Source organism: Ctenopharyngodon idella, chromosome 11 (genome assembly GCF_019924925.1).
Source record: "Ctenopharyngodon idella isolate HZGC_01 chromosome 11, HZGC01, whole genome shotgun sequence".
NCBI classification, from domain to species: domain Eukaryota; kingdom Metazoa; phylum Chordata; class Actinopteri; order Cypriniformes; family Xenocyprididae; genus Ctenopharyngodon; species Ctenopharyngodon idella.
The window spans coordinates 7,135,412-7,154,240 of NC_067230.1; the positions used below are offsets into that span (position 1 = coordinate 7,135,412).

At 35.8% G+C, this 18,829-nt stretch overlaps 1 protein-coding gene and 1 long non-coding RNA gene across 3 annotated transcripts in view; one reads left to right on the forward strand and one right to left on the reverse strand.

The window, feature by feature from the left end:
• LOC127522458 (uncharacterized) overlaps window positions 1-9,785 on the reverse strand; it is a 40,751-nt gene extending 30,966 nt beyond the window's left edge. Inside the window, exon 1 of the long non-coding RNA XR_007932598.1 lies at window positions 9,668-9,785. This is a non-coding gene — a long non-coding RNA (uncharacterized LOC127522458). The remainder of the gene's footprint in view (window positions 1-9,667) is intronic.
• The window catches only part of prickle2b (prickle homolog 2b), a 98,027-nt gene that overhangs the window by 6,119 nt on the left and 73,079 nt on the right, over window positions 1-18,829 (forward strand). The window lies entirely within an intron of this gene.

Sequence of the window (18,829 nt, forward strand, 5' to 3'; positions counted from 1 at the left end):
ACAGCAGGTATTAGAAACCGAGGTTAATCTCTAACTTGAAGCTTAATTATGTTATTTATATATATATATATATATATATATATATTAGGGGTGTAACGGTACATGTATTCGTCCCGAACCGTCACGATACGTACGTCACGGTTCAGTTCATGCAGTATGATGACGAATACAGGCGATCCACACTCCAATCCAGAAGGGGGCGCACTTTTTAGCCTAACCTATTTTTTAACCAACATTAACCACCAATAATCATAATAAGCTCTGTGTTTTTGTTACTTTTGTTAAGAAACAAAGTGCCATCTTTCAAACTATGTCCATTTTATCACGAAACTCAAACATTAAATGCCATTTTGAAGCTTTCTGATGTGACGTGACAACCGGCAGCGCGGAGCACAAGTGAACACGATCATCCCTTCCTCTTCACTACTACAGAATGAACATGAATGAACATGAAGGTATGTTAAAAGATACAGTACAACTTAGTGTTTCAACCGCGGAAAGATATCAGTAAAACAATTTGTAAACAATATGTCACGTAGTAGGCTATTACATTTACCTCAGAAAAGCCATTCAGTGTCCACAGCTTGTTAGTTTCACTAAATAAATGCACTATATTAGCCTATATATTAATTATATTTTACTTAACCTTTTAGTTAAAGTAAGGCCTAAATAAATCCGTCATGAAAACAAGTTATGACAGCCACTGTGTTAATATTAATATTAATATTTCAACAATGAACTGGAGAAACATAATTAAATGCAAAAACTGCCTTATGTGTAATTTACATGCTTACAATACATATTTTTTTTTTATTATTATTTGAGTGTTGATGATTATGTCTAAAAATAAATAGCAACTGAATTTTGGGCTCTGTTGTTAATTGTAACCTTTAATAGGGCTCCCTAATAGTTTACAGCATTAGCAGATATAGATTTTTTTTCTCCTTAAGAAGATTTTAATTATAATTAAATAAATTTAAAGACAGAGACACAGTTGGTTTACTAAAACATTGTTTAACAAAAAAAAGAGAAAAAATTGTTTTGTTTTCTCACCCTGCTGTACCACATTTTTAAAATTTCAGTACCGACTTGGTACCGAAGTACTCGGTACTTTTGACAACTTTAGTTTCCTTTTTTTAATCAATGAAGTGCACCCTTGCTGAGTAAAATGTTACATTTCTTTTTTAGAAAGTATTAAATTTAAATTTCTTTAAATAAATCTTACAGACCCCAAACTTTCTAGTTAAATTCTAATAAAAATATATTTATACATTGTTACAAAAACTTTAAACTTTAAACTTAAAATAAATGCTGTTTTTTATTTAATTTGTTAATCAAAGAATCCTGAAAAACATGCATCACGTTTCCACAAAAATATTAAGCAGCACAATAATAAGTATTTCTTGAGCACCAAGTCAGCATGCTAAAATGATTTCTGAAGGATCATGTGACACTAAAGACTGGATTAATGATGCTGAAAATTTAGCTTTGCCATCACAGAAATAAATTACATTTTAAAATATATATAAATTTATATAAAATTGTAAATAATGTTTCACCATATTACTGTTTTCACTGTATTTTTGATCAAATAAATGCAGTCTTGGAAAGCATAACAGACTTCTTTCAAAAACATTTTTAAAAAATCTCACCAAATCATAGAGAATATTAAAAAAAAATAACCCAGTCACGTCTTCACCATTTACATGTTTAGAAATAAATACATCCATTGAATATACATAAAGAATAAACATTCTGCAATATTTATTATATTGAGTACACCAAATTTTATTCACTGTGATCACTGAGCACATATTACTTGTAGTTGCTGTTGTATGCTGTGTTGTTGCACAATTGCCTATTAAAACTAGACTTTGGCTATAGACAGGATCGATGTAGAGCAGGTCTCGCCATCAATGATAGTGCTCATTTATGGAGAAGAGCTTCTCTGGCATGAGGAGTTCTGTATCAAGAGGCTTCCTTTTGTAAAGGTGTTTTTGACTGTGCATTTGTGTCACAGAAAGAAAAGAACATCTTTAGGGATTGGTTTTATCACACCTTCATATTTTACACCTTTAAAGTAGCAGATGCTCAATGGGGCTGGAGTGGGTGTAATTGGAGAATGTTTTCATTCCTTTGTCTGTGAAGCTGTAGAGCTAATGATTACAGAGAGTGTGTATGTGTGCCAGCCTTTGGGTACTCCATCTTTACCATAGTGATCTTAGTTTTCAGTACCCCATTATAATGCGTGTGAAAGAAGAAGAGGACATGATGACAGGATGAGGCCTATTACTAGTGTCACATTGCCTTCACTTCTAACTCTTTTCTAACAAATCAGCATGCTTTTATTTGGACCTTTGTTAATTAAATTATGTTTCTGAACAATCAATTATGCAAAACCTACCCATCAATTATCCTTCTGATGTAATGCCAGTGCTGTTATAGTCTATTATTTTAAAAGGGTTGCTTTGATGGATTTTTTTTTCCATCATTCACAACAAATAATTATATGTGGCAAAATGACTCGGCAGACCCTTGTTAAACTCAGTTAGATGGTATTAACCCTATTAATTATGATGTCATTTTTGGGATAGTTGTTTGTGATGCAGGTAGGCTACAGTACATCCAAATGCAATGATTTAAAGTTCAACCTAACGAAAAAACAGTTTTGATGAAGCAACTTTCTGTCCTTTTTTAACTTTTAGTCTATACCTCATCATCTCTCATCTTTTAGCGTTGGTGGCTCAGTGATTACTCTCATCAGTGAAAGATGTATTTCAGTCATGGGTCAACATCATGCTCTAGTAGGAAACAGCTGGATTCCTTTCCATTAACATTATGCAGATTACTCCTTTCAAGTTTCTTTTAGTTCACTGTCAACATGCCACACCACAATCTGGATCTGACAACAGTCCTTATCACGTCAAGAGGCCTGTGACCAGGGTCCTGTTTACACCTGGTACTAGCATGTCTCAATTGTGTCTCCTGTGACCACTGGTGATAAAAATTTTATGAAAGTTCTCTCGATGAAATGACTGTATGCATCACCTATTACTTTAGTGTGTTGCTGCATGCTGATAAAGGAAAAACATGATGGATGGATAATGGATGGATGGACAGATAAGCAGATAGACAGATGGATAGATAACGGGATAGACAGATGGATAGATGGACAGACAGACAGGCAAGTAGGTAGATAGATGGATTGGCAGATGGACTGATGGATGGATGGATGGATGGATGAAACCTGATCATAGTCAATTAATAGATGAGTGAATGGATGGAAAGAACCTGATCATGGATGGATGGAAAGAAAGAACCTGATCATAGACGATGGATGGATGGATGGATAAATGGATGGAAGAAACTGATTATAGACGATAGGTGGGTAGGTTGAAAAAGCCTGATCACGGGTGGATGGAAAAAACCTGATCATAGATGGACGGGTGGATGGATGGAAAGAACCTGATCATAGACGATGGATGGATGGATGGATGGATGGATGGATGGATGGATGGATTGAAAGATCCTGATCATAGATAGATGGATGGATGGATGGGTAGATAGATGGGTGGATGGATGGATGGATGGATGGAAAGAACCTGATCATAGACGATGGATGGATAGATGAATGGAAAGAACCTGATCATAAATAGATGGATAGATGGATGGATGGACGGATAGAGCCTGATCATCGATGGATGGATAGATGGGTGGATGGATGGAAAAAACCTGATCATAGACGATGGATTGAGGGAAAGAACCTGATCATAGATAGAACACTGCTGTGATGAAGAGATGTGAAACTGGGTGATCAATGTGGCATGAAATGAAATGGATGAAATGAGTTATTCTACTGCAAAGACTAGTGATGTGTGCAAACAGAAGGCAGCAGTGCAGTTGGTGGGAGAGATCAGAGATTATAGCTGGCAGAGAGCTGTGCCAGTGTGTGTGTGTGTGTGTGTGTGTGTTTGTCTGTCTGTCTAAGAAAAAAGGTAAAGCCATTCTCTTTTTGTCCCTGAGCTCAGGGTCAGTTGTCTGCTTGGTCTGACCAGACCAGCTGCAGCTGCTAAACACCCAGATCATGTCTTCATCACCTCAGCCAATTTAATAACACAAGAGCCTCAAAGTGCCACTGGAATCCACACCCAGTTAAGTGATAGAATAAATGCATGGAATTCATGCGTATCAAATGCTACATTAAAATGCATTTAGTCCAAATTTGGCCTTTTTTGTCTTACATCTCCTGCAGCTGGCACTAAAGGCCTGAATACTGAAAGCTCTTTAAACTTACTTTCCCCTCAATACTCTTGCGTTGAACGACAAATGGTGTTTTTTTATGTTACTGGATCACAATTAGATAAGGGTTCAAACCTTGAATACCATGAAATTGTGCCATGCAAACATACTATCAGCTGCCATAAATGAACTGTTTTAGTAGTAGGGCCAGAAGGGTGCCTGGTTTATTATAAGTTTTAAAGAATAAATGTAGTAGAGATCATGGCTACACATGTATAAATCTAATCAGATATGTATATTGTGTGTGTATTAGTTATATATATATATATATACACATATACACACAAGTTGTTTACATCCAAAATAAAAATAAATAAATAAATAAAAAAAAAAGCTGAATTAATTAAAATAACCCCATTCAAAAGTTTGGGAACCCTTGGTTCTTAATACTGTGTGGTTACCTGGATGATCTACGACTGTTTTTTTTTTTGTTTTTTTTGTGATGGTTGTTCATGAGTCCCTTGTTTGCTCTGAGCAGTTAAACTGAGCTCTGTTCTTCAGAAAAATTCTCCAGGTCCTGCAGATTCTTCAGTTTTCAAGGATTTTTTGCATATTTGAACCCTTTCCAGCAGTGATTGTATGATTTTGAGATCCATCTTTTCACACTGAGGACAACTGAGGGACTGAAACACAACTATTAAAAAAGGTTCAAACATTCACTGATGCTCCAGAAGGAAACACGAGGATCTGCAGGACCTGGAGATTTTTTCTGAAGAACAGAGCTCAGTTTAACTGCTCAGAACAAACAAGGGACTCATGAACAACTATCACAAAACAAAAAAACGGTAGCGACACACAGTTTTAAGAATCAGTGGTTCACAAACTTTTGAACGGGGTTATTTTAATAAATTCAGCTATTTTTTTTTTTTTTTTTTTTTGTCTTGTGGACTATATGTAAACATCTATGTAAAATATCTTACTAAGAACAGTACTAAATAAAAAATAACATGCATTTTGTATGATTGCTCACATTTTCACAGATTCTGCAAGGGGTTCCCAAACTTTCGCGTACCACTGTACATATATAAAATATGGCGGGTAGAGCTGTTAAGATTTTTTGAATTATTAGGGTTGTGTACCATCAGTTTTTGGCTCCGCTGAACACCGATTCTTGGTTGTAGGCTCTTGTCTTTATAGTGATCCATCTCAAGGTGGAGAGAATAAATGGCTGCAGGTGCTGTGGCTCTGCAACACTGCTGATCTGTAACACTGGGAATGAAAGGCTCTTTGACTGCACTCAGGATATGGTAGGCTTTATCCTTGTGTCTCTAGTTTCCCAAGGATGTTAATTGTGAAGTGTGCATAGCTGGGCTATGTTCACTGTAGTATGGGCACAGACACACACACACACACACACACACACACACACACGTTCAAACAGCTTGGGAACCACAGGTATCAGCATGGCTTCACTCTTTTCCTACATCACTTCAAACTGTCCTTTGATTCAATTCTTTCTCTACTCTCTCTCTCTCTCTCTCTCTCACTTTGTCATCTGTCTCTTACTTACATGGAGAACTTTTACACCTTTCCTTACAGCAGTGTGGGTTGTTCTTGAGGCTGCAAATTAAAACTTTTATTGATCTCAACTTCTTCTGGCTCTTTTCGAAACCATCCTGTTTTTCATCCTTCTCGCCTCCTGACCTTTCAAATGGCTGTCATTCATTAAAAACGGCATCTGTGTGCAAACTGTTCTGTTGTGAATGAGCTTTAAATGGATGCATGTGACTAACTCTGCTGAAATTCCACTGGAAAAACACTTTTTATCATGACCGTGAGGTCAGGGCCAAAACACTAGTTGAGAAATGAAAATGGTATGACAGAACTGAAAGGTTATCCTTCACACATTTAAAACATTATTTTATTAAAATGTCTTGTTGAAAACTGCATTTGTATTTTAGTTATGAGGATTTAAAAGCTGCTATTTATAATGCATATATTAAAAGCATAAATATAATATTTATAGTATGTAAATGTACATTATTAGTGATGTACAGTATGTCCCTAATATGCATGTGGTTAGAGTTAGCAAAAGTGTAAAGAGTACCTGAATACCATACTTGAGTTTAAGTAGATACCTTACAGTGAAAATGACTCCATTACAAGTTAAGTCACCAATTCAAATACAACTTGAGTAAAGGTCTTAGAGTATCTGATTTTAACAGTACTTAAGTATTTTACTCGTTCTCCTTATAGACTTACAGATGCATTATCCTCGATACCTAAGAGACATGCCAACATGAAACAGTTGAGTTTTGAGGAGAACAATCACGTGTTTATTTTCTAAAAGCTCCCCAATATTGCAATAAATCAAGTCTACAAACACTCAAGTCTCAAGTGCTAACCAAGGTCTCTTCAATATAACAGATGAAATAAAATAATGTTAAGTATAATGAAATAGTCAAAGCCTGCTTGCACTGTATGTGCTTGTCCTCATCTCATATATATGAAACACCTGCGATTCACAACTACCTGCTAATGCACTCGCATTCCCATAAAGTAGCCTTGTTGACAAGTTTGGCTAACGAAGGGCAAAACACACAAGATATACTACCTTCAATGCTCTGTAGATGGCGATATCACTTCTTTTGTAGTAAATAAACTGCTGCAGAAAATGTTAGGTGCCATGTAAAATGTAACAAGTGCATTACTTATCACAAATGGACTGGAGTAAAGAGTACATATACTTATTCAAAAATATAGTCAAGTAGAGAGTAAAAGTAAAAAGTAGAGAGTACTTAAGTACAATAACTAATTACATTTACACCACTGAGTGTTAGCATGTGTATGTACATGGATTGCTCAGTGTTTCATGGATGACAAGGAATCAGTGATGGCCTTTCTGCCGCTGCTTATCATTCTATCTAAAAGGAAAGCACAGGAAATGACTCTTAATAAGATAACTGAATTAGTTCCAATTTCCTGTGATCACAGACCAGGTGCTTTTGAGTCTAACTTGCACATACGCACACTCGAATGCACTTTTTGCCTTTTATCTGAACAGAAAAGAGATTAATACTGTACACAAATGTCCTAATAAATCAGCTTTATTAGGACTGTAAGTGTACATTACTGTAAGTGCACAACTGTAAGTGCACATTACCCACCTCTGAGAAGTACATATGTATAAGATGTTTTTGTTAAAGGACATATTTAAATCTTACAATAAGGTCTCATTTGTTTAAGGATTAGTTCACTCCAGAATTTAAATTTCCTGATAATTTACTCACCCCCCCATGTCATCCAAGATGTTCATGTCTTTCTTTCTTCAGTCGAAAAGAAATTAAGGTTTTTGAGGAAAACATTCCAGGATTTTTCTCCATATAGTGGACTCCAACAGGTTTGAAGGTCCAAATTGCAGTTTCAGTGCAACTTCAAAGGGCTCTACATGATCCCAACCGAGGAATAATGGTCTTATCTAGCAAAATGATTGGTCATTTTCTGAAAAACAAAATTTAATATACTTTTTAACCACAAATCCTCGACTGGGTTCGTGTAGAGTCCTTTGAACCTGCACTGAAACTGCAATTTGACTCCACTATATGGAGAAAAATCCTGGAATGTTTTCCTCAAAAACCTCAAAAATTTCTTTTCGACTGAAGTAGGAAAGACATAAACATCTTGGATGACATGGGGGAGAGTAAATTATCAGGAAATTTTAATTCTGGAGTGATCTAATCCTTTTAACATTAGTTGATGCATTAGTTAACATGGACTAACTATGAGCAATATATTTTTACATCATTCATTAACCTTTGTTAATGTTAGTTAATACAATTGTGCACTGTACGTTCATGTTAGTAGTGCATTAAAGCTGCTGTCCGTATTATTATTTATTTATTTATTTTAAATGATCCAAAATCAATTTTTGAGCAAGTACTTAACCAGCCAATGTTCAAAACTATCTCCTTACCTTAACCCCTATTCACAACTGTAAGCTTGTAATAATGTTTTATAATTCAAATGGTACTGGTGGGTTTCCGTGGGAAATTCGGGCATGCAGCCGTTCGTCTTTGCGTCATTATGTCACGTCTGTTTACATAATGAACAAGTCCCAACTAGTAGGCTATACGTGAGGATGCTGCAGGTAGCGGATCATTTATAGCCTTTTCTCACAGCAGCTGCAATAATTAAACGTATCATTTTGATGGCGGATTCTAATCCAGAATGGTCCAAATGACAATCATGACTGACAACTGGAGATTCACCCGTAGTCAAAAGCAAAAGTCTTCGGACTGCGGAGTGGCTACAGAAATTGAAATCTACAGTTAATGCTAATGCACACTGAATACACAGTCACGCAACGCTGATGTTGTTAACATTAACAATTTCAGAACAAAGTATAACAATAATAATAATTTGCACGGTTTGATGTGATATGAGCTAAGCGATCATTAGATTTATTGACCATTGCCAGCGCGATTTATTGTAATGCTTTTTTTCTCAGTTGGTCAGAACAAAGTGGCAGACATGTTACTTACTTGTTCAGATGACATTTTCCGGTGAAAATTCTTATTTTGGTCATACTTCCAAGAATCTGTGATTCCGAAGCACAGTATCCACACCGATGCGGTGACTGACAGCAAACATTCGATTCATCCGCACTGAGGAGCTGTGCCGGTGCACAACCCACGTAAAGATGATAATTCCGCAAATAACTGCAATTGCAGGATTCAAACAGAGATGGCAACAGAAGCAAAACTTACGGACTGCAGCTTTAACTAATGTTAACAGTTACAACTTTAGATTTTAAAAATGTATTAGTAAATATAGAAATTAACGTTAAATAAGTTTAATAATGCTGTAGAAGTATTGTTTGTTTATTCATCTTAACTAATATAGTTAAACTAATGTTAACAAATGAAACCTTATTGTAAAGTGTTACCTAAATCATTATAAGAAAGACAACTGGATGGAATATGCCAAAACATTTGTGAATTTGCCTTATTTAGCCAACATTAGCTAATTAGAAGAAACTTTTTCACAAGTGCAGTATTACAAAGTATTTTTGTATGAAGGTCAGAAACATAAATGTAAATGTAAGAAGCGGCTTTCATTCAAAATGCTGCCTTTTTCTTAGTGAGTCATATAAAGAGAAATGTTTCTAGGCTCCAGTTTCCAGGGTGATGGTACTATTCACACTCTTTTGGTGCCGTGACAACCACACTAGAAGGCAGACGAATGAGGGTGAGAATGGTCAAAAATCAAACACGACACCCCCAGATACGTGAACAAACACAATCTGAGGGAGGATTCAGTCTTCTTCAGTTTAATCTCTCTAAGTTTTTGACAGATCTCTACCGCTGTTTTGTGGATAAGCTGTGTTTTAAACCTGAAAACCGAGAGAAATTGTGAAAAAGTCTCATACCTTTCTTATCATCCGTGACAGTCCTGTTTGTTTGAAGTCCAAAATAATTATTTCTACATTAGGACAATGAGCCAATGAAAAGTTTTAAGCAGAACAATCCGCCCTCCCTTGTTCGTGCTTTGAGTCTCCAGCTGTTGAGCTCTGACATCCCCACCCAAACATACAACAGCCACAGGGAGTGTAAAATCAAAACCAGACGTGGCTTCTTTCCATGGATTTTATGATAGATTATTGGTAATGTAAACAAACTTGTGCGAGGATCATTTCAAAGGAATCCAAGATAAAAGAGAATACAGATAGCCTTCACTTGGTGACTTAAGGTGAGTCTCAGATTTGGCAGTTTTGCGAGCACGTACCCCAGAAACACGAAACTGGAGTCACCCCGGTACGAGGTCGAGCATTTTTCAAAGGCTGAAAGGCATTCATCTCTTGATATGATATCCTTGTAGCTCCAGCAAAGTGCAAAAGTTGCTGATTTTGAACGCATTCAAATTTGTTTTGACTGGTCATGTGATATTTAATACAATCCTGCTGATGACATCACATAGCAGTAAGTCAAGACAGGTTGAAAATGACAGAATCCCACTTTATATTAAGTGTCTTTAACTGCTATGTACTAACATTCAAATGAATCAGTTATTGTGCACATACATGTTTTATATTGTACTTATATTAAAAAAAACCCTGCATGTAATTACAACTGTCATAAATGTCTGTAATTACACTGTTGACCCTTCCATTACCCCTTAACCCAGCTTTAAACCAAATCATACCATCAAACCTGTCCCTCACTTACCCGTATCCCACCTTAATAGCAGCAAAAGTGTTTTGCAATAGAACATGAACAAAATAAGTACATTGTACTTAACGTTTTTTATGCAAGTACATAGTAGTTAAAGACACGTAATATAAAGTATGACCAATTACAGTGATTTTATTTTCATTGTTGAGAAAGTGAACCCAAGCAGGCTATTTGTTCAGGAAAAGAGAGGATTAATTGTACAAGGGAAAAGCCAACTGTAAACTTCAAATCAGCAATTGGTGTAACTGGTGTAACTTCAACTGTGCAATATGTGCATTTTAGATTCTAAATTATGCCATTAAAATCATTTTTTGCTATAAAAAATTTTCATTTGAGACTGAAAGTTTTAAAGGGACAGTTCAGAATCAATTTAAAACTCCTGCTTTTGTGTTCCATGGAAAACTAACAGCATACAGAACATCATGAGGGTGAGTAAATGATGACAGACATTTCATTTTTGGATGTACTCTTCCTTAAAGTCTTTGAAGCGTTACTGTGAAACAGCCTTACAAATATGACACACAGCCCCACATTATTAAAGCATTCCTCTCTCCTGTGCTCTGAGGAAGAACAGCCCTAATGATTCACGGCTACCCTCAGCTGTTTAGGAAAAAAGACTAAGCTGGTTTAGAAAGTCAAGAAAGAGAAAAGAAAGAAAAGATTGAGATAGGAAAGAGAGAGGGATGTGATGATATCATACTGGCTAGCCTGTATAGTTTTTATCACTGCATTCTTTTTATGGAGCAGATTAAACCAACGCTTATTCCATCACTGCATCTGTGTCTAATCAGGACAGAGAGCTATTTGTTTCTCTAATAATATGTTTTAAAAGTCCTGAATATGTTGATTGGATAAGTGTGTTGTGCGTGGGTTACTTTATGCTTTGGGGACATAATTGTCCCCAGAAGTTAGCCAAATCTGAAAAAAAATTCCCTTTGGGGACACATATGAATGGGTATACAGTCTACAATATCAAAACACAGCAAGGTCGACAAACAGTCACTTTGATAAAACTGTTAAATGTGTTTTCACCAAAAGCACAGCATTTTGTGCTGAAATGATTAATGAAGTTTATGTATGTTTGTGTGTCAGGGCCTGTTTACACCTAGTCACTTCATACGTTTTTACTGTATGTATGTATGTATGAATGTGCAAAACCTTTAGAACTTCTAGGTATTAAATGTAATTTGGACTCGGATGAACAGTGATTGACAGAAGTGGAAGGGGGTCGCAATTTACTTTACAGTCCTGTTTCCCATGTAATTACTATGTACCTATTATTATAGTAATTGCAATAACTGTGTAATAACAAGATACTATCCCTGATCCTACCCCTAAACCTTAATAAACACTATTTCTGTACAGGTCAGATTGTGGTTCGGATTAGGGTTAGTCATTATACTTAACTTAAACTTTCTTTGTTTTTAAATAAAGCTATGTCTTCATTTAGATGGCTAATTAAACAAATGTGTTTGTGGGTTTATACTTAGTTATACTTTGGGGACAATTTTGTCCCTAGAAGTTAGCTAAGAATAACAAAACCTCCCTTTAGGGACATTTGGCGCCGTTCTCATTTGCAACTAATAAATACAGCAAGTAATGTTATATTAAATTCTAAAATGTTTCTTGTATGGGTGAATTTAAGGTTTAGGTTAGTTTAATTATCTTTATATACAGTATAACAGCAGTAAAAGTATGCTTAAATGCAAAGTGCAGTAACTATGCCACATTTTAACTGAACAAAAATAAAAACTGTTTTTTTTAATATCGTTCCGTTTTTCTGAATATGAATGTGTTCCATAGTCTAAGAGACCAGATTTCACTCATAACTTGGTTTTAAAATGTGTAGTTATTGTCTTGCTGTTATTGTGGGATGTATACCAATATTAAGATTCTGTCCGATAAGTAGTCTCATTATGACCGCTAATCAATAAATAGCCAATCGTAAAACTTCACACTATTGTATCTAAATTAATTTAAATATAAAACACAAAATCACAATCTTTTCATCTTTTCTTTTCATCACAAGCAGTATGGTTTGTCCTCATTTATAGACAACAACGTCATTTAGTAAACATGAGTGTGTGTTTTTTGTGCATTCCAGAAAGTCCATCGTCTGTTATTACAACGATCAACCTGTTTGGCAAAAGGAGAGCCTACTCATGCTCAAACATGTTGAGAAAACCTCTCAACTGCCTCTCTCCTAGCTGCTTTAAAGAAGTACTTCTTTATTTTCTTTGCTTGGCCCTTGAAGGAGCTCTATGCCACTTAATCGTCTTTTTACACTGTGTGCATTTGTCTTTCCTCTACTCTCTTACACAGCATATAGGTCTGAAATATGGTTCCATGGGGAGTAAGACAGGCATTGGATAAGGATGTGCTCTTGTTTCTCCATCAGATGGCATTTGCGCTCTCATATAGTGCAGGTTTGTGTGTGTGTGTGTGTGTGTGTGTGTGTGTGTGTGTGTGTGTGTGTGTGGATTGGTAGACTCAGCAGATGCTGGGTGATCATGCTTTCCTGGCCTGAGGCGAACGCTTACCATGTGCACCATGTGTTTGTGCTTGTGTGTATGGGTGTAACCATGCTGGTGGATTTGGGTATAGTCTGCATGTGCACTGAGGGGCTCCTGTACATTTGCTCGAAGTGTGAAAGTGCAACGTCGGTGCCAAACGTGTGTAAAGCAGAACTTCTGTCATGCTGATTATCTAGTCATATGCTACACAGTCTGCTGGCTGGAATGTCTGGGTACAGTGTGGTTCACTGTGAGTGAAAGGACCTCAGTCAGAAATTATGGCATGTTATATTGATTCAGTTCCTTTTTTTTAAGCAAAGAAATGTTTGTTTATGTCTCTGTATACATATAGAGTGTGTGTGTATGTGTGTGTGTGTGTGTATATATATATATATATATATATATATATATATATATATATATATATATATATATATATATATATGTATATATATATGTATATGTTTGTGTGTGTGTGTGTATATATGTGTGTGTGTGTGTGTATATATAATATATGTATATATATGTGTGTGTGTGTGTGTGTGTGTGTGTGTGTGTGCGTGTGTGTATAGATGTGCGTGTGTGTCTGTGTGTGTATAATTTATAATTTTATTTATTATATTATTTTGAATTTTTCCTAAATTTATCAAAAATACAGTAAAACAATAATATTGTAAAATTATAGAAACCATTTAAATATGCTAATTTCTTCTTTTTGAAAAAGCTGTGCTGCTTAATATTTTTGTGGAAACTGTGATCTTTTGTAACATGACTGTCACTTTTGTATAAGAAATCTTACTGACCCAGAACCTTAAAGGGTTAGTTCACCCAAAAATGAAAATAATGTCATTTATTACTCACCCTCATGTCGTTCCACACCCATAAGACCTTCGTTAATCTTCGGAACGCAAATTAATATATTTTTGTTGAAATCCGATGGCTCAGTGAGGCCTGCATATAGAGTGTATGTAGAGTGTGAAGCTTTGGAGCGTTATGAATCAGCGTGTCGAATCAGCGGTTCAGAGCACCAAAGTCACGTGATTTCAGTAGTTTGGCGGTTTGACATGCGATCCGAATCATGATTCGACACGCTTATTCATAATGCTCCGAAGCTTCCTGAAGCAGTGTTTTGAAATCGGCCATCACTATCTAAGTTGTTATTTTGTTTTTTTGGCACACCAAAAATATTCTCGTCGCTTTATAATATTAATATTGAACCACTGTACTCACATGAACTGATTTAAATATGTTTTTAGTACATTAATGGATCTTGAGAGAGGAAATGTCATTGCTGGCTATGTAGGCCTCACTGAGCCATCGGATTTCAACAAAAATATCTTAATTTGTGTTCCGAAGATGAATAAAGGTCTTACGGGTGTAGAACGGCATGAGGGTGAGTAATTAATGACAGAATTTTCATTTTTGGGTGAACTAACCCTTTAATTTCCAAATATCCAAAAACAATCCAATGTGCAAAAACATTTAGTTGTGAGAATTAGATGTGACCTAGAGTACAGCTTATATCATGTGTTCAATTAAATACGACACCAAATTATGCTGCCTTTTGTCTTTCTTTCTTTTGCCGTTGCCTTTTATTCTCTTTCATCTCATTCTCTGTCCCTTTTTATTTCTCTCTCTCTGCCGCTTGCTGTTAGGTTTCCATAGACTGCAACTTCACCTTGACAACAGTCCCTCCCAATACCTTGTTTGAATTGTAAATGCTAGCACACTTACAAGCTGTGCACCTTTAGTATGAATAATGAATAGACATAGCAAGGAGAATTGATGTTGTGTGCATGTACTGAAAGTTAACACTCCAATAGTGTACTGTTATACCATATCAACATGTGTTGTGGATCAGTAAAATTCAAAATGAATCCTTAGGGTCTTGTATACCGGCCTCATTAAGCGTATCCCCATAATCTGTAAATCAGAGGTGCAGGGTTTTTTTTTTAGTATTTAAAATGGAGAGAATAATAAGATTGAAAGATTTTGCAATTTCTTCAATGGCAGACATTTTCTTCCAAAAGCTAATGCCTAAAGAGTGCTCTTTAAAGTTATCTTTAACTGGCAAAATAGACAAAGTTAAATAATAAAGGGACCTTTCTGCAATCAGATATTACCATAGTACATGAGGTTCAGATTAAGGGTAAAATTATGTGAATTAGACATGAATCAAAAGGGGAATTTTCACTTGCAGAGTTTTTGTAGATTCTCCTGTAAGTCCAGGTCATTCATTGTAATGCAGTGACTGTGTTAGCCACTGAGATCTAGTGCATATATTAGCTGAAGGCAATGCACTGTCTGACTTGATTAATGACAGCAGACAATTGTCTGTAGAGCCGACGGGCCTTGCTCTGCAAATACAATAGGCCTGCCATAAGGACACGCACACATTCGGAGAGGCCTAGATCCGCTGGGGTTAGTCTTTATAGAGCACTTGTGATCCAGTAAGGGGCATTCCATATGGTAAAACTATCTTTGGGGAGGTTTTATGAAATAAATTAATATTGCTCCATTTGTAAAGAGGAAATAGACTGTTATAATGTATTTTCCATATAGCTTTTACTAGTGAAGTGAGAGCTGAGACCTCCGGCTTTGTCTCCTGTCCATTGTGTCATCAAAAATAATACTCATAATTCTCTCTAGCATGCGGCAGTATAGCATTCATAGTCATGAAGTTTCAAAAAGAGATGATGTGACACTCCATAACAACATTGTGATGATGTTATAATGATGCTATTTCCAAGAAAATTGAATGACACCTTTGTAATGACACATATAATTCTCAGTTTGTCTCGGCTAGATGTTTGCAAATGTGAAAAACCGCTGTGATTATGTTTTGAAAAAAAAACTACCATTGTCAGAGCGAGATCATATCTTCTGTTCTTGACTGATCAAAGTTGTGTGTATGCGTCGGTGTTTGTGCGAACTTTAAGAAGGCTTCGACATCAGGCTTTGATAGAACTAGAGTTTGAAAACCTTTAGATCAAACTTCGTCTCTGACAGCAAAATGTTCAGCTATTTTTGGAAACCGAAATGCAGTCATCCTCATACATCTTCAAAGACCTGCTCATTATTGATGTCCCACAAATGATGCTGAGTAACATATATTTGTACTAATCTCCATAAAGTGCTGCTAAAAAAGAAGTAGCTGTGATTCATCATGTATAATTTGCATAGGAGACTGATTTTATCATCATTAAGGACATAATATGGGATTACATTTCTGTTTGATGAGAAATGTTTGTGGATTTGATAAATAAAACGATAACTGCATAAGTGTGAAGTACTAGTAAGTGTGTATTTTAGAAAGAGACAACGTTTAGGAGTGTGCTAGCATATACACTACTGTTCAAAATTTGGGATCAGTAAGTTTTTGTTTTTTGTTTTTTTAAACAATATTATTTTATTTAGCATGGGAACTGATCAAACATGACAGAAATCTTTTGTAACGTAACATATAAATGTCTTTAATATGTTAAATAAATAATAATATCATTATCACAGTTTCCACAAAAAATATTAAGCAGCACAAATGTTTTCAATGTTGATAATAATAATAAATGTTTCTTGCACACTTCATCTCCAATCAAATTTTAATATGTAAAAAAAAACTAATATGTAAAATGATTTTAATATGTAAAATGAATAAATTACATTTAATAATATATTGAAATATAAAACATTTTGATGATCAGTGTTGGGGTAATGTATTACAAGTAACTTGAGTTACGTAATCAGATTACGTTTTCCAAGTAACTAATAAAGTAACACATTACTTTTAAATTTACAACTCAATATCTGAGTTACTTTTTCAAATAAGTAACGCAAGTTACTTTGACTTCCCATTTATTGACAGCTCTCCTGTCTGCATGTTGAGAGAAATCGTGAACGGGATATATCGCTCTCCGGAGGGCACTTCGGAGTAGGGCTGGGCGATAAAACGATAACGATATGTATCGCGATAGACACGTGATCGATATCAATAAAAAATGTGTTCGATAAAACGTTCAATATTTTTTATTCTTCGTCGGAAGAAAACAGAGGTTGCGAAGCAAGTTTGGTTGCATTAACAAAGGCACTCGCTTTCTGGTAACCTAGCAACATAGGGAGTGACACGCTAACAGCCAATCATGTAACAGTATCAAGTTTGGTTGCGCCATATCGTTGTCTCGTGCTAGTCTGCTGGATTCCTCTTCAGTAACCGGCGACTGATAAGCAGAAAATGAGTGCCGCAGCAAGCGAGGAAATTGTAAATAAAAGAGGAAAAGTCAGCTCGCCAGTATGGCAGTTTTTTGGATATTACAAGTCTGACCGTAGTCAGACCAATGTCGTCTGCAAATTATGCAAGACCGCCGTCCCCGCCAAGACTGGTAATACCACGAACTTGATGTACCACCTTAGCCGTGCTCACCCTTTGGAGCACAGCCGTATTCAACCAACAACATCTGTAGCTGCAACACCGCACAACATTTTAATTATTTGAGTTTTCCATGGTTGTTGACATTTCTGTCTTAATAACTGAGGGGATTATGATCAGAGAAAGGTTAAGTTTAAAATAAAAATGTTTAAATGTAATATATTTTTCTCCTGGTCCTTATTTTAAATGGGTCATAAAAAATATCAATAATTATCGATATCGACCGATATGAAACACTGATATCGTGATACAGTTTTCAGCCATATCGCCCAGCCCTACTTCAGAGTGAAAATAATCATGGCCGCCATATTGAAGAGTCGTTCCAAACCGAAGTGCTCAAAACTGGCCACTTCAAAGGGCCCTTCTGAATGAAGGATTTCGAAGGATACAACTGATGGACACTTCGGGCCCCCATGCTCCTTTGCGCAGGGAAGTTGTTTGATGTCACAGAATGGGTACAGGAGGCTTGGAGTTCGATTTTACCTATAAATGTATGTATAGTACTTTTCTATACTACTGTAATATTTATACGAGTTAGATTTGGCACATTATTATGGTCAAAACGACATTGTACTTAAACAAAAATACTTTACAGCTCCCTTTATCAGTCCATTTAAATGTTTAAAATACATAGACACAATATACAATATGGTGATAAACCAAAAATAAATAAATAAATAAACTAACGTTAAACAAAGGGCGCAGCTTGCACGATCTACTCCTCCTCGATTGTCTCGTTAAAATGACGCAGAAGTGCGTTCCAAAAAAATAGTTTTTTTAACCCCTACACCTTTCATCCCTTCGAAGCTCTCACTCCAGAGGGTCAACCCTTTTAAGGGTTTAGGGCATAGGGATGAGTGCTGAACTTTCTTGTCTGAGTTGCGCCCTCTACTGTACAGGCATAAATTTGCATTTCCTTCAGCCTGAGGCTTATTCATTTCACTTATGGTGTGAAAGGGCCTTTACATTTGCCAAAAATAGAATAACACTTTTGTTATTAGAAAACAAACAAGCAAGCCCAGCCTAGATGAGAAAACGTAGTGCAAATGTAACATAATGCATTAATTTCCATGAAAGTAACTAAGTAACGCAATTAGTTACTTTTTTAGGGAGTAACGCAATAGTGTAATGCATTACTTTTAAAAGTAACTTTCCCCAACACTGGTGATAATATTGTACATGGACAACAGACATGGACTAAAATCCATAAAAGTCAGATTGGAAAAGTCAGTGATAAAGTTGTTATTTTTAGCATTATGGGGTATAAAATATAATTAACTCAGTATAAAAAAATAACAAGTCAATGGAAAGTCCCTACCATGACACGTTTGTGAGCTACTGAGTGTGTTATGAGCTCTTTGATAAGGGCTTTGCTTGACTGCTTGACTCAACATTTACATAGTTCAGTTTAATCCTTAATGACC